The sequence below is a fragment of the Crassostrea angulata genome, chromosome 3 (genome assembly GCF_025612915.1).
Source record: "Crassostrea angulata isolate pt1a10 chromosome 3, ASM2561291v2, whole genome shotgun sequence".
In the NCBI taxonomy this organism is placed as follows: domain Eukaryota; kingdom Metazoa; phylum Mollusca; class Bivalvia; order Ostreida; family Ostreidae; genus Magallana; species Magallana angulata.
Window position 1 is genome coordinate 20,999,280 of NC_069113.1, and position 16,989 is coordinate 21,016,268.

Consider the following 16,989-nt stretch of genomic DNA (forward strand, 5'->3'; position numbering starts at 1 on the left):
GACGAAAAGTTAAATACTACAATATCAAAGCTACATCAAACAGAATTTTATTATAATTGGTTGCAATCCCACCCTTCAAGTCATATGTTCATATCTTTAAAATAATATCCTGTATGAACAAAATTTATCTTCAGAAAAAATCTCCCATGTTGCATACTAGGATATTTTTTTAGGGAGGGAGTGCAACTTTTTATGGGTTTGTCAAATATTGTAAATGACAAGACATTTTCCGTGCCCAAAATATTCTAAGCAACATTTTGAGATCGGAAAATTTATCCAACATCACTGAAGATGAAAAATTTGATTTCTTGTTAACTGACATGAATCAATAGCGACTGTTATTTCCACGTGACTTAATACAATATTAAATACAAATATAAATCCCCAACAAGTAAAATACTAATATTTTACAGAGATATAATATTGCTGATATATAAGAGCTACAAAATAAGGGACGTCAACTACCAAATTATCGGTTTCTCTTGCATGTCTTTTGGTTTTCTTGTAGGTGAACACGATTTAAATACAACAATAGAATTCCGGTTCTAATATAGACACTTTAATGTATCTAATGTGAACAATAAAACATAAAGGCATAGTAGTTGCGAACGTAACATCGCAATGTCAAAACCAGTGTTTATATTAAAATTATATACATTTGGTTATACATATACAACCTGAAAATAAATTTCATGACGTGTATGAAATATCAAATTATTCATTTTAAAAATAAATACATAATTCAAAACCTTAGAAATAAGAGATGACATCTAAGTCTTACTTTGAAAAGTTGACTTTAAATAATTAAAGTTTATAATATCAATGAACTTTATTGTTAAATGGAGTAGCATCAGTTACCATATGCACGCTAGTTAAGTTTTTCATCTTAAGATTTGCAATATCTATCAACTTTTTTGTATTTCGTTGGAGCAAACCACCTCCTAAACGAAATGGATATTCTCTGTATGATTTTAACAACTCCGAATATACCTTAATGCATTCCGTTCTTTTGTGTAAAGTATAATAGCAAAGGAATAATAAAAAGTATGCATACGATTTATAGTATACTATGAACTCGGAAATAGTAGCTTTTTCAACAAGCTCTTTTAAATCTTTTGGAAAGAGATGACTTGTCCTCTGCAACTCTACAGTCAAGTTAACGTAATGGTTCTCAAACAAACTAGTATAATTACAAGGTCCTTTTCTACATTTATTTACTACGGATTTCAAATACACAGGTTCTTTAAGAAGACCGGTTGGTAGATTTTTTCCAGTTTTAGAAACCAACTTAATGCATTGCTTATATCGTCCTTCACAATACCAAAGTGTCGCCAAATAGATCGAACCAAAAATATTTGCGTGTTGTGCAAACATGAGTGCAACTTCTGCTGATAATAAATAGGATTCAAAACCAGTCAGCACAAATTTGTCGTACATAATTACTCCTATTCTCCTCATGATCAAAAGCCATAAATATTTCAGAATGGCAATCCTCAGCTGGTCTTCTTCTCCTTGTAATGCAACCATGATCTTTAGGACGGAATTTATGCATTCACGATACGTAGTCTGGTGACCATTTACAACTCTAAGGGCTAAGCATAATGAATAGAATGTGCGCACCTTGCGAGACTCGTTTTGTAAATCATTTTTTTCTGAAGGAACCTGTATGCATATAATACAATACATCAATGCATTTTCACATTGAAGCACATCAAGAAGATTTTCTTGTATAATGCGTCTTTTCTCAGCCAATCTCGGTTTTGAGAAAAGATTATTTTCGGGTATGAAATAGCTTGGACAGTAGCCCCTCATGACAAATAATAAAAGTCGTGTCAGGCATATCCGAAGACAATAAAATATATTTTGTGGAATCCAAAATTCGGGATGAATATCTTCTATGACATGTAACAGAACAGTTTTTAAATGGTACGAGGAAACCGTGTCATGAGTTTCAGCACATATATCAATAACTACATGTATGAGAACTTTCATCAATCCGTAACAACAGAACTGAACATGGTTCAATGAATGGACAATTTTTTGCTCAAGAATTGAAAACGAGATCAGCCATTGATGTCCGTATTCGTCTCCCTATTCTGGACCTTTAGGAACACAGTGCATTACCGTTATGTTTTTGTTCATTATTTCCAATTTAACGTCGTTCCAAAACTTTGTTTCAAAGGTTTTCAAGAATACATTGGACGAATCTGGATGCACGGATAACGCATAACAACGGTCAAATCCATCTGGAAAATCCGTTGAATAACAGGGCCCACGATTCGTTTGATCAAAGTTCATATTAAAACCCACATGTTGTTCCAGTTGTAAAAACTATACTCTGGAATAATAATCACACTTTGCGTAACATTGAGTTAGTTTACAGAATCCTGGTTGACAACCATTTGTCGTTGCTATGAACGCACAGTCATTACGAAACGACCCCATGCTGATTTCTGCTGGTGGTGGTTTAGATATCATGATGTCAAGGTCACTCCAAGGAAATAAAAATCCTTCACCTTTACTTCCGGACAAATATTCACGACATGATGGTAAACAGAAAGCATACACGTAAAGTGCGTTAACCTCCCTGCGAATATGAACATCTTCCTCTGTACCAATAACCAACTGTAGCTGATCCCAAAACCTTTTAGGATTAATGTAGAATGGATTATATCTTTCTGAAGACAGTCCTTTTTCTAAAGAAAAAAAATAAATGAAAGTCAAAAAGCATTTTTAAAATTATCGGAGCATCACATAAATAGTGACTCATTACTTATATGAAATAGTTTCCTATGATGCATATTATCAACTCCCTTCCACCATATTCAAAGATCCGTGTTTTTCTGATAGAAAGGTTTCGGAAACAAAAAAAGCTACTTATATATAATAAGAAAAGTTTTACATTTGAGTAGAATACTATGATAAGATATTTCCAAATCATAAAAAAAATTATTATACATGTATAAATGCATGGTACTTTTGACTTTCATATGCTGAAAAAACTCTTTTTGTTGAACTATGCAAATTATAAAATGAATATTTTTCAAAACTTCAAATATAAAGTTTCACAAGATATTTATCTATTCGGATAACAATATGTAAACAGTTATTAATTTATCAAATCAAATAGTTTTTTTAACCTAGAAATGTATTCGCAATCGTTTACTTTACAACTTTCAAAATGCCACGATCAAAATATATTCCGTTACAACCCCATTTGAACAACTAGTATTTGTATTAATGTATATACAGTAAAACTCGGTTATAACGAAGTCCTAGGGACCAAAGGATTTACTTCGTTATATCCGTAATTTGTTATAACCATATAACGAATTCGTAATGATAGCTATAGCGAATTCATCATATACATGTTTTCTTTCACTAGACTACAATTTTTGCTGATTAAGACTTAAAATGATAATTCATTCTTGTGATACCTTTAATAATCAGATTGCAAATTGAAGAATTTATCTTAAAATAAATTCATTCTTACTATTATGTGATATTGTAGTGCAGACTTTTTAAAGGGTTAAGAAATTCGTTATAAAAGTGTTAAATTTCGTTATTATTCACATCTACGGGACTCAAAATCACTTCGATATATCCGTAAAATTGTTAAAACCGTATTTTGCAAAGAGTTTTTAAGAATTTTACCAAGGGCTTATAAAAACTTCGCTATATCCGAGATTTTGCTGTATCCTTGTCCGTACTAAACGCGTTTTACTGTATAATTTGTTACCTGTTTGCTTTCCTACGTCTTATGCATTTACTCTTACCGTTGTAAAGCTTTTTTATCATAAGTCAAATTTCTACTATAGTCTGTCCGAAGATATTTTTGCCGCATATTTCCTTAAATTATTCGATATTTATAAATACCTCTTAGTTCAGACAATGTTCATTCAATAGTATGAAAAAAACCCAAGATTTCCCCCTTGAAACGCCCCCTCTAGCTTGTCGGGTATCAATACACGGCTAAAAATAAAAAGACTACCGGGGTTTTCCATTGAAAAGGACATGAAGACGCCCGGATAATAACGTTGAAAAATTGCGCGGGGTGTCCCAAGTACTTCCGAATGGAGAAAAGATGTCAACATTCCCCATTATAAATCTCCGTAAGAAATCTGTTTTCGTTCCTGTGAATTTTTACGAGGGAAAAATGATAATGTGTGAATGAAGTTATCTTGGGAATTTCCACTTTTATCGATTTTAATTGCACTTTTGTCACAGGTATGTGTATTCTTATTAAAAATTTTAATCGTTCAAATATGCAGCATAAATATCTTGGGACAGACTATAAATTAAATTTGGCTAAAAATACATAGTGATATATAATAAGTACATGTATGGCTCTTGAAATGTGGTTCTATGAAGAAAATGATTAAGCATATTTTATTTCATTGTACCTGCAGCTGGTTAATATTATATAACTCTTTCTCATATACCTCAAACAGATATAGATATTTCATTCTCGGTATTGTTACTCGATCTTTTGAAAGTACGAAATAGTCTTGTAAATGTTTTGATTCTGTTATGCCACATGTCGCTTAATCATAACATTCGCTTTTTTTCAGTGTAAAACTTTGGTTGCAACAGTATTTAGAGTTTCTATCAGAATGAATAATGTATGTGGTAAATAATCTTTTTTTTTTTGATACAAAGAGATTTTTTTTCAAATACATGTAACATTGAATTTTTTAGGCTTATCTATTCCCATTATTTATCATTTGATTATTAATAGGACATAATACTATCAAGTTAATCTCGTAACGCAGCAAGCTACATATATATGAGGTGTTGATATATACAAAATCATCTACATGTTGTAAATTTGTACATGTAAGCACCAACCCTAGAATGATTGATTTTTAAGCTCTAAACATAAATATAAACAAAAATAAAACTTAATTTTAAGAAGAGACACAAGAAGTACTCTTGGAAAATGATAAAATAGTTCTTACATTTTTGCTTTTTTGATTTACAGAAATCCCTCTTTCTCTATTTAAAATAAGTTTGATACTCTGTCACTGACAAATAATATTTGCATGTGGTAGGGTCTTTATATGAATAAAAAGCAATCAGTTGGAAAGTTGAGGTAATAAGTACATTATTTGAAGTACTAAGTATCAGTTCATCACATTTCTCGAAAATATCATAACCATCATGACAACAAAGTTAGCTTTCACAAACTGCATAACCCTAATATAAAACTACATCGAGCATTAAAAAACGAGGGTTCGTACGTGTATATGTTTGGTGTACCTCTTGAGGTATGTAGAAGAACCTGCGGTCGAATTGCATAGTAAGTGCGCGGAAGAGATTCATGTATTTATTCAATATAAACGTTTTTCTTTTAAATGTCCTCAGTTCAATCCAGTGCATTAATACATGTAGTTAAACATTAACCGTCAAACCTAAAAAAAATATGCATTCTAATAATGTTTAAAAGTGGAATCGTACAAAAAATATATCTACTTTGAAACTAGCAATAGGTCTGCTTAATTTCTTGATTTTGGTTTAAAATTGCAGACAGTATATATAAGAAACCCGTTAAATGTTAAAGCTATTGATCCAGAAACAAAGCGATATTCTGATTAGCACATTCCATATTACGGTGTTTATGTTAAACCTGAAATAATCGATAGAGCTATATTTAGTTTGGATTGCAATGAGTTGATCTCCATTAAGATTGATAACCTTTTCATAAATATTCAATTCGTTTGTTATGTCCTTAGATAAGATACTTGCCAAAATTAACACTAGGAAATGATTTCCTTTTTTAGCTATTCGTTGATAACTCTGCATTATACAGTAACAGTGGGTCGAAAGGTCACAGTAGAGCATAATCATAGGAAATAAATTATGGTTGGTACGTGATCAAATCTACCATAAATCTCATTCTGTTTTCTTAGGTTTGATCACGATTATTACGTAAGCAAATACATTCCTTCTATTTTCTTTGTTTCTGAAATTGTTAATAAAGGCCTAACAACCATGGAATTAGAATGATGCAATCCAGTATAAAAGAATAAAGAAAAACAGCAATTAACATACGGCAATAACAATAAAACTGTACATGTTTCTGGAACACCATTCCGCATCTTAAAACTTTATCATTTTGCATACAAACAGTAATTGGAGATTAAAGAAAAGGAAGAGAAAAAAAGTTATTATTATTTACAAATGATAATACCCTTTATGTGACGTAAGAATTTATTTAATGTTTGTCTTTTTATCTACATGTAAATCTTTATTGTAGGTTTATTGTTTTTGTTTGTTCATCTGAAATGTTTTGACGACAAGTGTTACGTAATAGCAGGTGCTACGTCTTGGTCTTATTTGCTAAACTTAACTGTTCTGTGTTATGCAAATACTTTAACTAATCAGAGCAGCCCCATAGGTCGCGTATTTGTTTGTCTCTGGGTCAATGTTCTATTTTTAAATCAATTCTGAGAATTTGATAGGATTCGACCAATCAGCGTGGCTTCTCAGATCACGTGACTTCATTGTTTGTAAATTAGAGGAGAAGCCACGCTCAAATAGGCTTAGAATTATTTTCGACAAAAACCCTCCATCCACCCCTTTCTTCCACCTTATGTTTTAATTTAACTTTGATTATGTTTGCGTTTTTTATATTTTGTATATTCCACCCTTTTTTGATGATTGACGTATCAGGGCCATACTTTTCTATGTTTTTTATGAAGGGGGTCAGATGCTATATTATATGTTGCCAAATATTTTGAAAATGTATCAGCGGTGTTTTTCTAGTCCCGTCCGACCCCCTCAATATTTACTGTTTTTTAGATCTTTGTCATTTATTTGAATAAATGGCCTATTTTCATCTTCAACTATGTTATGTGTTTCTATTTTCATCAAAAAATCTAGTGCAGTCGTCTTGTCTCTTAATAACAAAGGAACATGAAATAAATTTCTGAAGCCATTATATGAACTGTTCTTTTACTTTAAAAACACATCCGTATTATATGTATATACTTTGGACTTCTAGATTTATATGTCGATTACAAAACATAATATAGCCAATGCTATTTGTCAGTTGGAGATGACTGCTCTTATAAAAAGAAAAAAAAATTATTATAAAGGTAAAACTAACACGTCAATTACTTATAAGGAGTTTAAAATTAAAAAAAATAATAATATTCCAAAATTACCTGGCATTGTATGTTGTCGTTTAAAAGCCGTCCGAGCCCGTCGAAAAAATTCTATACTTATTCGATCATACACACCTTTTCCCATTTTTAGAGATTCTCAATGTTCTGCAGATTCAGTGGTGTATCCGTATCAGCATCCCCCGTTGTCTAATAAAACACCATTTCACTCAGATTTATTTACCATGATCTCTAAAATCTTCTTATAAATTGCAAAACTATGGCACGTCAAATTCACAAAAATGAGCTAAACATAGTTTCACAGTTGATAAACTAGGTTTATTCGTTGTAGAGTGTAGTTTACGTACAGAAAACTCTAGTTAAAGACGTAAATCTATATTTCACTTTTGTTAACCACATTTAACGCGAACATCTATGTTTCAGAATTGTAAAGACTAATCAACACTGAAATCAACAATTTGCGATCGCAAAACATAGTTTATCTGATAAATATAGTTTCACGATTTGTGAAATTACAATTAACGATTTTTAATTATAGCTAACGAATGTAAAGTAGAGTTAACAGATGTGAATCTATATTTATCAGCAAAATCTATTGTTAACGTTAATTTACAGACAGAAAAACTAAGATTTTAATTCGTAAACTATAGTTTACAACTTTTAAATATAGGTTTACAGATAAAAACAATAATTAACAAATCGTTAACTAAAGTTTGCGGTTCGCATACTATAGTTAACAATCAATAAACCTAATTTATCTACTGTGAAACTAAATGTATATTTAGTTTATTTTTGTGATTTTGGCGTGCCTTACAAAACTGTACCCAGGTTCTCGCGTGAATCATATTAGAAAAAGGTTCCTGATAACGGTTAGTTGTTTGCATAGTTACAACGTTTACAGGTGCTTTGTGATAAATAATTTAAGACATATAAAAGGTCCTTTCGATAACAGTTATTTTTTAAAATAGTTACGACGTATACAGGTGTTTTGTGATAAATATCTAAAGACATAAAAAAAAAAGATCCCCAGACATTCCCAGAAAAACGTGATAGTCTGAAAATTAAATTGTCTTTTACAAGTTATCGTGCTTACATCAGCACATTAGAAAGTTTATTGAACATTGGTCCGATAAGATATTGTCAATCAACCAACAGATATTACAGTATTGAAAAAAATAAACGCTCAAAAATGAATTTTTTCACTTTATATATTTTATTTATTGCTTTCAATCATAAAATAGTTTATGTTTTCTGATGCTGCACATAATCAGAGCAGTGAGGTTTTTACTGAGTTGTATCAACACCCATATTGAAATGAAATATATCATTTATGGGAAAAGACGCGAATAAAAGAAATAGGCAACTCTTCACATTTCATGTTTAGAGGACGGTCTTCCGTTTGTCTTACAGCAAAATACATTGAAGCGTTTAATAGGGGCTTACTCTAGAAAAGTTTCTACGTAATGTTTTGACTGACCTTTGTCCAATCAGATCGTAGCTGGGCGGAGTTGAGACATAATCGCTCGTGACTTAACTTGAGAGAGAGAGAGAGAGAGAGAGAGAGAGAGTTATAATGGGGAAAATTATAGCCGAGATGGGGCAGATGAGCGAACTATCTATCAACAATAGCTATAAAGTGACAAATGAAGGTCTAGTATATGAAACTTTGAAGTATTTTTAAATTCTTTAACCGGGGAACAACGATGTCTATATATAGATACAATGTAATGTGAGGAGGTAATGTCAAACATCGAAGACTGTGCGAATATTTAGGAAACTGTATTTATTACTTACAAGTGTTACCGTTAGTATCCTAATCAAAGTTTGCCAAATCTTCCTGGAATTAAACATAGGCTGTAAATTTACTTTGTATAAAAACTTTCATCTATACTAACTCAGTGTGAAACATTCTTTACCTTAGGACGAATTTGTCCGCCATTGATTTATTTTTCCACTAAGCATCCGCCTCCGTTGCCTTTCCTTTTCACTTAATCTAAATTCATAAGTGATCATTCGTTCGCATTTCAAAATATTTAATGCCCGTATTCTCGGACTCCATGCTAGGAAATTTAGATGGTTTGTTACGTCATTCTTATACAGGTACATGTTATGGACGGCGCGCGGCCAAAGAAATTGTCACAATCGTTCTTTAAAACGCGTTAAAGTTATACCAATATAGGATATACATGTAATTTTTATATTAAGACCTTGATTAATTTGTTTGCAAGTTAATAACTAATGATAATTTCTTGATCGGCACCACTTATAATTTACTCAGTTCACTCTCTCTCTCTCTCTCTCTCTCTCTCTCTCTCTCTCTCTCTCTCATTCAAGTCACGAGCGACAATGCCTTAACTCCGCCCAGCTACGATCTGATTGGACAAAGGTCAGTCAAAACATTACGTAGAAACTTTTCTGGAGTTTGTCCCTATTAAACGCTTCAATGTACTTTGCTGTAATTTTAAAAACATTGATCTGAGTAAAATGTAGAAGGTCAATCATTCATAAAAGTTCCTTTACATAATTACTAACAGATTGTTAGATTTTACAAGGGCAAAATTTAGAAAACAACAACTGATTAAAATAATTGAGATATTCAACCGTAAGTAGAATTTTATGTTTACTTATGATTTATATTCGCCTATACTGAATTAACAGTTTCATGTAAAACAACAAATGAAAAGCTGTCAAAATGACAGCAAACATATTTTCTTTTGTATGAATTGATCCATAATTCAGATATACCACCGACAGTAGAATATGTTTCTTTATTTTACATGGAATTTTTGAAATATTTCATCCTGTAAACTGAAATGCTAATTAATTCCATTGAAAAAAGAAAAAAAAACTGAAGAAAAACCCCCAAATTTTTAGAGTACTTGCTGTGACGACCCGAATTTACACCGATTCAAACAAAACAAATTAAGCACATCTATATACACAGGTCTATCTTTCAACAGTGTTTGGTTGTTTAGGTCTTAGTCGTTTCTGAGATCTTGTTGAGACACGAATTTTTGTCTCGGGACCGGAAATGGACAAACAAAAGCGCCAAATAAAAGTTAAAGTCTGTAATTCTTGTACATTTACCTAATGTACTTTATTATTTATCAGGCAGACTAAAACATTATTTATTAAAAGCACCCAATTAACACATATTTTAACAAACTTAATGTTTATCATCCATAAAAGTGTTGTTTCTTAATCATTTACAGTTTCTGAGATCTGGCGAGAACAAAATTGGGGGGAAAACCCCAACTCATTGAGAAAAATGGAGGTAATATGCGAAACATGACATCTTGAAATGTAAACAAAAGAGAAGAAATGAAGAAATAATTCTAATTTCCCTTTGTTTGTTAGGTGTTTAAAACATAGGATCATTAAGAAGCGTTAAAATGACGTTGTGGTAAGTTTCCGGTTGCACCGGGTCACTGGGCTAAGGCAAGTTGGTCAGTTTACCAGGAATGATCTAATCATGCTATGGACAAAATTTTTTTTACATTGATAAACTCTATCCTAGTGTACGTTTTGGTGAAATTTCAAGGCTTAATCTTTTTCCCCAAGGAAATAAGAGTAAATGTCTCAATAATTTTCCGGTGTAAAAATAGGCAAGATATCTCACCGGAAGTAGAATTGTTTGGGGTTTTTTTTAACGTCGAATAGATGACATGTTATCCTTTTGTACTGAAATATAAATTCCATGTAAAATCAACTTTTTGAAGTTCTTCCTGTGACGACCCGAAGTTACGCCGATTCAAACAAAACTTGTTAAACACATCTAGATATATAGATCTATCTTTTCAGAAGATTTTGTGTTCAAGTTTCTGCCATTTCTTAGCTATCAGACTGGGGAGTTTGTCTCGGGGCCGGAAACGGACAAACAGGGGGCTCAATGTAAAAGGTTTGTAATTATGGCACATTTAGCTTTTTTACTTTACTGTTAATTGAGCCAACAAAAAGTCAAAGAAAAACAGACCATCCGGCCATTATTCTACGTAGAAAAATGACCCTTTTGCCTGAAGAATAAGTGTCATTTTCATAAAAATGAGCACATTCTACATGAAGAAAAGTGACCCCTGTAGAATAATGACCCCCAAATACATTAAAGTCTCAGTATATTTTTTTTATTATTTGTGAAATAATCTATACAATATTGTTATTTTTACTGAAGTTTACAGAAAGTAACAGAAATTATAATTTTTAAAGTGAAAGAAGGAGTATATCTAAGAGAATAAAAATCATTCCGCTATAACAAGATACTGACGAATTGCATCGGGGTATGGTTGTCATCTAAACGATTACATTTACATGTATCTATGGCGTTCAGATAGGGCCACTTCGACCTTTGCACGTTCGCCTTTAGGGCGAAGATGCGTGATTGCGAAGATGCGATGGTGAAGGTGCGAAGGTGAAGGAGCAATACTACATGTACTATTGGTCTTTCGCCTTCGCATCTTCGCACTTTTGCCTACGCATCTTCGTACTTTCGCCTTCGCCTTTTTTTATTGCATTCAGCAAGTCTCAGTCGATTTCATAGAATTTGATGCAAGCACCGTACTCGTCAAGGTTTTCCGATTAATCCATACTATTATTGGTACGCATGCGCTAGGCCATCGCACTTACTATGAATGTTTATAAATATAGGCAACACATTAAAATCATTGCATTTAGAAAGTCTCGGTCAATTACATAGAATTTGATGCAGGCAACGTACCCGCCAAGGTTTTACGATTTATTCATGATATTATTGGTACACATGCGCTAAGCCATTATGCTTACAATGGATTTTTACAAATAATTTAATGTGTACATGTGAAATAATTATATGTTTACTAGAGCTGGCTATGCCTAAATATTATCTACTTCAAATAAAATGTAATGTCCGCCATAATATGTATAATATGTATATATATGCACTTCCAGAATCGTGTCACCTTCCAGCTGTCTGTTTTATAACTGCCTTTTTAGTTAATGATACAATTTTATCATTATACGTCGCGAATGCAAAGCAGACCTAACGCTTAATGAAACAAGCAAAAAGCTAGACGGTCAACCCCTAATGATACAAACATCATCATTCAGCGTTGCAATTGCACTCTTAATGATATAAAAAAAAATGTGAAACTCACGTCATGTAAAAAAATATCTATATAGGAAAGAAAGATCGATGGCAGGAAAATTATACATACAGAAGGAAGATTTTATCATAAAATATTATCCAATACAATGTCGTATCATACGGACCACTACCATAATGTAACATATTACACATAACAATATTAAATCATGATATAATATCATATAATTAGTATGATACAATATCATATTACATGACATAAAAATAAGATTTTGGGATACATATCATACATATTATACAATATTGCATCATTTAATACATTACTATATCATATTTTTTTTATGAGTATACAATGCCGTATCATATGATACAATATTGTATCATTTTTTACTCGTGCTCCAAAGAGAAATGATTTACCATTTTTCCCATGTCTGGTGTTGTTAGATGCCTGCTCTAACGATCTGAATGATGTTTCCGTGAGCAAAATAAATTAGCCGAAGATTGCATTATCATTTACACTTCATACTGTAGCATTATATTTTTCAACTCGTTGATATTGATAGTTTTACCTTTTAACTTAAATTACAGCATTTACAATTATTCATCTGTCAGTAAGTACAAATACTATCCTGCAACAATAATATTTTATTCATAAAACAATTACACTTTTATTATTTTCATCTGATACATGTACAACAATATTATTCTGATTTATTTATAAAGAAATCATTAAAATAGTATATTTAACGCATTATACAAAAGTGAACATTTGTAATATATTGTTTTCATTATTTTCTATATTGAGTTTTTACACAAATTTTAACGAAAAACATTAACTTGAGTATAATAACATTGACACAATATATTAAATCGATAACAGCGATAGAAAATGCAACATATTAAAGTCCATGAATAGTGCAATTATCTTAAAGAAACACTTCAGCTCATTTTGAACAAATACCATGAAATGACAGTTTTCCAATAACTTAAATGAATTTTCCAGCAAAGATTAAATTATAAACTTTGCAAAAATTACGCTTTGTTAACTCTTGAATTTTTTAATTCTCAAATCAATAAATATTGGTAGCCCAGTTTATTTCTATAAAGTATATATTCATAACTATATATATGTATCTCCAATATTCCATTGACAACTGATGTTATTCAGAATCACATGTTGTAAATAAAACTTCAAAGTTCGAGCTGAAATGATGTAAATTCTGAATTCCGGAACATCTTTCACACGATTTAAGAGTTTAATTTTCCAATAAAATAGTTAATACTTTCAGTACATGTACAATTTTTATTATCAATTTTTATTTGAACTGTGTTTAAAAAAACCAAGATGATGAAAATATATTTAGCTTCAGTGTTTCTTTAAAGGAGTAAAATGGTTTGGAAATTCTTGCCATTTTTTGTCGCAGTTTCACGCAGTCTATTTGAATTGTGCCGAATACCTTCGTTTAGTATTTGGAAACAGTCTTCGTTATAGAATAGTTGAATACATGAATACATATCATATAATAATCATTGTTAATCTCATTTACATGGTATTCAAACTAACAAAGAAATAATTAAAAAAATACATTACATGGATCAAACATCATAAAATCAACTTCATCATTTTGAACGTCAAGATTTAAACATCTCATAAATCACAACCTGAGTTTAACAATATCATACACAATGTAAATAAAGGACAAACTGCCTTATTATAAGCCGATTCGATATATAGGAGTTTGAAAATACCATGTGGTAAATAAAGAAAACAATCCCCTACCATTAGCCGATTCTGTATAAAGTAAACAATCCCCTACTATTCGCAGATTCTTTATAAAGTAAAGAATCCTCTACCATTAGCTGATTGTTTATAAAGTAAACAATCTCCTACCAATAGTGGATTCTTTATAAAGTAAACAATCCCCTACCATTAGCTGATTGTTTATAAAGTAAAGAATCCCCTACTATTCGCAGATTCTTTATAAAGTAAACAATCCCCTACCATTAGCTGATTCTTTATAAAGTAAACAATCACCTACCAATAGTGGATTCTTTATAAAGTAAAGAATCCCCTACCATTAGCGGATTCTTTATAAAGTAAACAATCCCCTACCATTAGCGGATTCTTTATAAAGTAAACAATCCCCTATCATTAGCTGATTCTTTATAAAGTAAACAATCCCCTACTATTCGCAGATTCTTTATTAGGTAAACAATCCCCTACCATTAGCTGATTGTTTATTAAGTAAACAATCCCCTACCATTAGCGGATTCTTTATAAAGTAAACAATTTTCTTCCATTAGCTGATTCTTTATAAGTTAAATAATTTCCTACCAATAGCGGATTCTTTATAAAGTAAACAATCCCCTACTATTCGCAGATTCTTTATAAAGTAAACAATCCCCTACCATTAGCGGATTCTTTATAAAGTAAACAATCCCCTATCATTAGCTGATTCTTTATAAAGTAAACAATCCCCTACTATTCGCAGATTCTTTATAAAGTAAACAATCCCCTACCATTAGCTGATTGTTTATTAAGTAAACAATCCCCTATCATTAGCTGATTCTTTATAAAGTAAACAATCCCCTACCAATAGTGGATTCTTTATAAAGTAAACAATTCCCTACCATTAGCTGATTCTTTCTGAAGTAAACAATCCCCTACCAATAGCGGATTCTTTATACAGTAAACAATCCCCTACCAATAGTGGATTCTTTATAAAGTAAACAATTCCCTACCATTAGCTGATTCTTTATAAAGTAAACAATCCCCTATCAATAGCAGATTCTTTATAAAGTAAACAATCCCCTACCATTAGCGGATTCTTTATAAAGTAAACAATCCCCTACTATTCGCAGATTCTTTATAAAGTAAAGAATCCTCGACCATTGGCGGATTCTTTATAAAGTAAATAATCTCCTACCATTAGCGGATTCTTTATTAAGTAAACAATTTCCTTCCATTAGCTGATTCTTTATAAGTTAAATAATCTCCTACCAATAGCGGATTCTTTATAAAGTAAACAATCTCCTACCATTACCGGATTCTTTATTAAGTAAACAATCCCCCTACTATTTGCAAATTCTTTCTGAAGTAAACAATCCCCTACCAATAGCGGATTCTTTATAAAGTAAACAATCTCCTACCAGTAGCGGATTCTTTATAAAGTAAACAATCCCCTACCATTAGCTGATTGTTTATAAAGTAAACAATCCCCTATCAATAGCAGATTCTTTATAAAGTAAACAATCCCCTACCATTAGCGGATTCTTTATAAAGTAAACAATCCCCTACTATTCGCAGATTCTTTATAAAGTAAAGAATCCTCGACCATTGGCTGATTCTTTATAAAGTAAACGATCACCTACCAATAGTGGATTCTTTATAAAGTAAAGAATCCCCTACCATTAGCTGATTCTTTATAAAGTAAACAATCCCCTACCATTAGCGGATTCTTTATAAAGTAAAGAATCCCCTATCATTAGCTGATTCTTTATAAAGTAAACAATCCCCTACCAGTAGCGGATTCTTTATAAAGTAAACAATCCCCTACCATTAGCTGATTGTTTATAAAGTAAACAATCCCCTACCAATAGTGGATTCTTTATAAAGTAAACAATCCCCTACCATTAGCTGATTGTTTATAAAGTAAAGAATCCCCTACTATTCGCAGATTCTTTATAAAGTAAACAATCCCCTACCATTAGCTGATTCTTTATAAAGTAAACAATCACCTACCAATAGTGGATTCTTTATAAAGTAAAGAATCCCCTACCATTAGCGGATTCTTTATAAAGTAAACAATCCCCTACCATTAGCTGATTGTTTATTAAGTAAACAATCCCCTACCATTAGCGGGTTCTTTATAAAGTAAACAATTTTCTTCCATTAGCTGATTCTTTATAAAGTAAACAATCCCCTACCAATAGTGGATTCTTTATAAAGTAAACAATTCCCTACCATTAGCTGATGCTTTATAAAGTAAACAATCCCCTACCATTAGCGGATTCTTTATAAAGTAAACAATCCCCTACCAATAGTGGATTCTTTATAAAGTAAACAATTCCCTACCATTAGCCGATTCTTTCTGAAGTAAACAATCCCCTACCAATAGCGGATTCTTTATAAAGTAAACAATCCCCTACCATTAACTGATTCTTTATAAAGTAAACAATCCCCTATCAATAGCAGATTCTTTATAAAGTAAACAATCCCCTACCATTAGCGGATTCTTTATAAAGTAAACAATCCCCTACTATTCGCAGATTCTTTATAAAGTAAAGAATCCTCGACCATTGGCGGATTCTTTATAAAGTAAATAATCTCCTACCATTAGCGGATTCTTTATTAAGTAAACAATTTCCTTCCATTAGCTGATTCTTTATAAAGTAAAGAATCCTCGACCATTGGCGGATTCTTTATAAAGTAAACAATCCCCTACCATTAGCGGATTCTTTATAAAGTAAACAATCCCCTACTATTCGCAGATTCTTTATAAAGTAAAGAATCCCCTACCATTAGCTGATTCTTTATAAAGTAAACAATCACCTACCAATAGTGGATTCTTTATAAAGTAAAGAATCCCCTACCATTAGCGGATTCTTTATAAAGTAAACAATCCCCTACCATTAGCGGATTCTTTATAAAGTAAAGAATCCCCTATCATTAGCTGATTCTTTATAAAGTAAACAATCCCCTACTATTCGCAGATTCTTTATAAAGTAAACAATCCCCTACCATTAGCTGATTGTTTATTAAGTAAACAATCCCCTACCATTAGCGGGTTC

General features: G+C 31.6%; 1 pseudogene; it reads right to left on the minus strand.

Annotated features, from left to right (window-relative positions):
• Positions 1–543: 543 nt before the first annotated feature.
• On the minus strand, positions 544–7,353 carry LOC128177640 (uncharacterized; annotated as a pseudogene).
• Positions 7,354–16,989: the final 9,636 nt, after the last annotated feature.